A 6,846-nucleotide genomic window follows, 5' to 3' on the forward strand; every position below is an offset into this window, starting at 1 on the left:
AAGCTGAGCACTTAACCACTGCCAGGGATATGAGCACCCAATAGCTGACTTTTTTTTTTTGTAAAGCAAAAGGCCAGTTTAATCTGAATGTAATGCTCATAGAAAGAAGTAATGGAAACAAATGCCTATCCTTCTATCAGCTATTATTGTTTTTTGGTTCTGGAGTTAAGTATTTTTTGGGATTAGGGCTGCTGCCTCTTCATTATGGATGTGATAAATAGTGACTCTCACTTGGTTAAAGAGGTAATGATAGTAATTCTGCTAGGGCCATGACTTAGATGCTGCATGGTACAAAACCTCACTTATTCAAGGAGAAACCGAGGAGTACAGTAAGCTCTTAAATTCTCATCTGAATAGGCAGGATGTGTGCAGCTGCACTCTGTGAATAGGTTTCAGTCTTTTTCTAAGGATTTTTACCACTTGTCGTCAGACTTGAGTCTAATTCTTACTGCCTTGTTTTCTCTAAGAATTACATTAGAAATAATGGCTTATTTCTAATGTCACATATTTATTCCTTTGTCTTAATTAATAAGGGTTAGGGCAAGTTTTAGTACCTGGGTGGCGCAAATGGTTAAGCACTTGACTACTAACCAAAAGCTTGGCAGTTTGAACCTACCCAGTGGTGCCTCAGAAGGAAGGCCTGGTGGTCTATTTCCAAAAAATCAACCATTGAAGACCCTGTGGAACACAGTTCTACTCTGCACACTTGAGGTCACCATGAGTCGGAATTGACTTAATGGCAATTGATTGGGGCCAATTATTGATGGAATTCTTTTACCTTGTCTAGTGAAATAAAAAGAGCTCTGGTGGCACAGTGCCCAAGGCTTTTGACTGCTAACAAGAAGGTTGGCAGTTCAAACCCACCAGCTGCTCTGTGGAAGGAAGATGAGGCAATCTACTTCTGTCAAGATTTACTGCCTTGGAAATCCAACGTGGTTCACTGTGAGTCAGAATTGACTCGAGGGCACTGAGTTTGGTTTGGTTTTAGTTAGTGAAATAAAGTTTGTCATTTTTCTCTTTCTTTTTTTTTTTAAGATGATATTTTCTTTTACTCATGGAAACTAAACACTCAGAAATGTACAAAGAAGAAAATAAAGTCATCTATGTTCTCACTACCCAGGATTACCCACTGTTAACATCTTGACAGCTTTGCATTTGCATTTGGTCTTTTTCAGAAAAATCATTCTTGATTTTGTAAAAATAGTAGCATGTTCATCCTAAAACAAATTGTTAACAAAGAGTAAAGTACAAAGAGAAAAGAAAACAAAAATTAAGTCTTGCCATGATTGTTTGGGTGAAAATCATTTCAGACAGCTTTGTATACATTATAGATAGAAAGACAGATGCTGCCTCTTGGGTTATAGGATTGCTGTGAGGATTAAATAAATTTCTGCACAGGCAGCATATAGTTAGCACAGTGCCTGAAATTTGTTGTTGTTGTTGGTTGTCATTAAGTTGTCTCTGACTCATTACAACCTTATATGTAATGGAAGGAAACGATGCACCATCCTCACAATCTGTGGCATGTTTGACTCATTGTTGCAGCCATTGTGTAAACTATCTCATGGAAGGTTTCCCTCATTTTTACTGACCCTCTACTTTACCAAATATGATGTTCTTTTCTAGCGATTGGTCTTTCCTGATGATGTGTCCAAAGTAAGCAAGATGAAGTCTTGCTGTCCTCCTATCTAAGGAGCATTCTGGCTGTACTTCCTCCAAGACAGATTTGTTCATTGTTCTGGCAGTCCACAGTCTATTCAGTATTCTTCTCCAACACTGCAATTCAAGTGTGTCAGAATAAATGTCAGTCATAGTAGTAGTGGGCTAGAATAGAGCAGGTACAATTCTGTAACTCTATAATTTTGGTATGTTATTGTTAGTTGTTAGGTCGATTCCAACTCATGGTGAACCCCATATGTGCACAGTAGAACTGTTCTATAGCGTTTTCAAGGCTATGACCTTTCAAAAGCACATTGCCAAGCCTGCCTTCCAAGGCTTTTCTGGGTGGGTTAGATCCACCAATCTTTGGGCCATTTACACCACCCAGGGACTATTCGAGTTGGACTCCAGACTTCAAGATCTCCTTTCTATTCTTTGCAAAAAAATGTTTAACACATCTTTGTGGTAAACTGGGAAAGGGGGTGATGATTTTTTTTTTTTTTAAATTTATGTGATTTTGGAGAAAATTTACATAGCAAATTAGGTTCTTGTTCAACAATTTCTATACATGTTATTCAGTGACCTTGATTATGCTTTTCCCAATGTGTCAGCATTCCTATTATTTCCATTCTGGTTGTTCTGTTTCCATTAATCTAGCTTCCTTATCCCTCTGTACATTTTCATCTTTGGTCTAGGGTGAATGTTGACCATTAGGTCTCACTTAGATGATTGTTTAGAGGAGCACAGTACTCACAGGTGATATTATTTATTTTATGAGCCACTTGGTCTTTTGGCTGATAGGTGACCTATGGGAGTAATTTGAGGTCCCATTTAAAGGATATCCCAGAATGATAGTCTCAGAGGTTCTAGTCATCTCTACCAATCCAGTAAGTCTGTTTTTTGTTTTACAATTTCTTCCCAGTCTACCCGGGACCATCTACTGTGTCCCTGGTTGGAACAGTGAGTAGTGGTAGGTGGGTACCATCTAGTTCTTCTGGTTTCAAGATAGGGGAGACAGTTTTTTATACACTATTAGTCCTGTAGACTAGTTTCATCTTTCGTTTCTTTCTTTTTCTTTTGCTCTAGACATACACCAAACCAAAAACCAAACTTAGTGATGTCGAATTGATTCGACTCATAGCAACTCCTCGTTGGGTTTCCAAGGTGGTATCTCTACGGAAGTAGGTTTCCTAATCTTCCTTCTGAGGAGTGGCTGGGGAGTTTGAACTGTTAGCCTTCTGGTTAGCTATCAAATGCTTCAGGCACTACACCACCAGAGCTAGAGACCAATAATGGACGCAAATTTTTAAGACCCCAGATGCTGCTCACCAAACTAGCATGTAGAACATTATCTTTATGAGCTATGTTGTGCCAAATGACCGAGTTACCCCCAAAGATTATGGGACTAAGCTCTCAAACCCTGTAACTCAATCTTGTGAGGTCTCTGGTTATGTCTAGGGGACATCCATAACTGTGCCCCCCACGTGTTTTATTTATACATGACTGTATATGCAGCAAGTAGATCTGGTGATGTAGTGCCTAAGGCATTTGACTGCTAACCAGAAGGCTAGTGGTTCAAACCCCCCAGCTACTCCATGGAAGGAAGACTGGGCAGTCTACTTCCACAAAGATTTACCATGGAATCCCAAAGGGGGTCACTTTGAGTTGGAATTGACTCGATGGCAGTGAGTTTGTTTTATTTTTGGTTTTATATATGCAGCACACACAACCTGTATATACATTTCCCTACAGAAACACATATACATGCATATCCATATATTCATATGTGATTACCTATACATGCATAGGCCTACATAACTACCTGTGTAACCACACACTTATTTTTTGGTTCTTACTGTTGTTGCAATGTCATTTGTCTTTTGACGTACATTTTTTTATTCTGTCAAACTTATCTGTCTTCTTTTATGACTTTGGACCTGTGCTGTATTCAGAAAGCCACCCCCACTCCCTTTAAGATCATGTAAAACAACTCTTCTTTATGTGCTTTTCTTGGTTTCATTATTTGTATTATTGGGAAAAAAAAAAGTTCACATTTGATCCAGTTTTGATTCATTTTGCTGCAAGATAGAAATAAGGATCTCTTCTTTATTTTCCCCCATAGGCTAGTCAGTTTATACAAATTCATTTAATATATAAACACTTTTATCCCATAGGTTTGATATTTTACATTTAATGTAAATTGAGTTCCTGTATACATTTAGGATTATTTCTAGACTTTCTCTTCCATCTCACTACTATGACTGTGTCTTTATCAGCTGGTAACATACTTTATAATATATTTCATATCTTGTGAAGCTAAACTTCCTTGTTGCTCTTCTTTTTCAGAATTTTCTCAGATATACCTATTATTTTTTCATATGAACTTCAGAATCAGATTATTTAATTTCAGAAGGAGGAAATATTTATATTTTTATTAGGACATCATTAAATTTATAGATGAACTTTATGGATTAAACTCATAGATTAACTATATAATACTAAATCTTCTTACTCAAGAACATGGTAGGTCTTTTTGTATATTCCTGTCTTTCTTTTGTGTTTTTCATCAGCATATTGAAGTTTTCTTCATATGAACAGTTCATATTCTTGTTTACTTCACATTATTTTATATTTTTATTGTGATTGCAAATTTAGTATTTCTTTTGATATATCTTTTTATATAAGTGAATATTATTTATTTCTGTATATTAATTTTGTTACCACCTTAGTGAATTCTTGTGCTGCTTCTAATGGTTTTTCAGTTGATTCTAATGCATTTTTTTAGGCAAGCAATCATATAATCTGTAAAGACTTATAACTTTATTTTCATGGATCTTATTTCTTGTTTCACTGCATTGGTTAGGATCTTTAGAGTAATGTTAAATAATAATGGTGTTAATATACGCACTTGTTTGGTTCCTGACTTTAGTGTGAATGCATTAGTGTTATGCTCATAACTGTGTATTCACATGAAATTTGTGTCAGCTTTCGCATTTTATGAATGATCATTTAATTCCAAGGATAGTACTACTTTAATAGTTGAAGACTCTTGAATAAAATAAAGACTGAATTAATGTATAAATGATGTATCTATATAAAGTAAATGCCATGATATGTCCAAATGAAGCATAATATACAAATGAGGATTTTTTTGGTGATTTGAATGGGGAAAATTCTGAGCAGTATTGAATTATCACATAGCACATAGAAGCATTGTTTTACCAAACCCCAAATACTGCATCCTTTTTAGTTAATACTATACTCACTCTGTGAGTATTTATTTAAATGGACCAAAAAATATCATATAAAACATTATATTTAAATTTTAATTAGAATTGTATTAGTTTTATTATTTTACTTCGTAATTTGACTTGAATTTACTGAATTTTAAAGATATAAGCATATGGAGTTTTATATATAATTTTATGCTTGTATTTGAGAAATATTTTAATAAATTTTGTGTGTATGTGTGTTTTCATTTCTATTATTATTTTTAATTATGATTTCAGTGAAAGTTTACAGAGTAACTTTGTTTTTCATTCAACAATTCATACACATTTTGTTTCATGACATTGATTGCAGTCCTCACAATGTAACAACTCTCTTCCCACTTCCTCCCTGTGGTTACCTTTTCCCTGAGTCCTTCTTTCCTATGCACTCTGCCACTGTGCTAGCTCCATGAGCAAATGTTGCCCTTCTGATATCCCATGGTTGATTGTTCTAAGGAGTATACCTTCCTGGTGTAATTGCTCACCTGGTCGGCCTGTTATTTGGCTGGAAGTTAAGCCACAGAAGTAAGTTCAATTCCAGGCCTGATTTATAAAAATTTAATGTAATAATGGTGATCTGAGAATTCTAAAATTTTATGTGTGTGTGTGTGTGTGTGTGTGTGTGTGTATATATATATATATATATATATATATATATATATGGTGGCACTAATGGATGGGAGGACCAACATATGGGAGGACCAACATATTAAAATATAGAAGGCTAATTTTATGAGAGAGCCTTGAAACAAATATTAAGGAAAGAATGCTCATATTTATTAAATAACTCATAAAATGGTTCATTGATGTAAACTAATGCCAGGCTGATTAACTTTCCCTTACCTTAGGTCTCAAAACATTTAGAAAGAAAATAGGTGTTTTGTCAAAATGATATTAAACATTGAGATAATGAAGATGGCTTGTTACACTCTGACTTTTTTTCCCCCCTTATACTGCCACAGTTCAGAGAGTTGTTAAAAATGAGATCTCTAATATCATCCAAGTTAGAAAAAAATTAAACTGTTTGCTTTTCAGAGCTTATAAGTTTGCTTTTTTGCTAACTCCACTGTGGTTTGACTGCTATTTTTACACAAAAATGATTCTTGCTGTTTTTGTGCTATTGAATTTTGAACCTGAGTTTATGATTTTTCACTTTATTATGTTTTGTCTTATTTCCCTTTAAAGTCCAAATTGGAATATCAGTTTTAACATTTAGTGCATTAGTTGTTTACTCCAACAGCGTATCATTTGGTTAGTGTGTCAGCTGTCATTGATAAAATTTTAAACAAGTCAGGGAGGACCAAGTACTGAGTCTGAAATACTCCACTGAAGAACTCTTTAATCTATCTACCCTTTGGGCAAAGTATTTCCACCAGCTTCGAACTTTCTTTTTTTGTATCTTGTTTAAAGGGATATTAAGAATTTGCTGTTCTATGCTGGAAATGGAAACATGGCATGTTATTTATAGCAGACCTAAGAACTAACTATTCATTTTTTCTTTAATGCACTTAAATACATACTGAGTTTATCTTTATTAAACTGTAATTTAAGAACTTTACATTCCCAACAAAGTATAGTTCTCAGCAGTGTGACTCTTGGATAACAGCATATCAGGGAGCTGCCAGTTGTAAAGCAGTGCTGGTAGATCTCTGACAGTTAGTTGGGTCCAGATTTTTCCTGTTCATAAGATTAATTATTTCATTCATTTATTTGTTCTATCAGTATTTCTTGTGCATTCACTCCATGAAGGACTATGTTAGGTACTGGGAATATAACCCAAAAGCCAAACTCACTGCTGTTGAGTCGATCTGACTCATAGCGACCCCTCTTTGGGTTTCTGAGGCGGTATCTTTATGGAAGTAGATTACCCAATCTTCCTTTTGAGGAGTGGCTGGTGCGTATATAAGGGTCAGCAAAA

The sequence above is a fragment of the Orycteropus afer genome, unplaced genomic scaffold, assembly GCF_000298275.1.
Source record: "Orycteropus afer afer isolate SDZICR_OR568_19922 unplaced genomic scaffold, OryAfe1.0 scaffold00040, whole genome shotgun sequence".
In the NCBI taxonomy this organism is placed as follows: Eukaryota; Metazoa; Chordata; class Mammalia; order Tubulidentata; family Orycteropodidae; genus Orycteropus; species Orycteropus afer.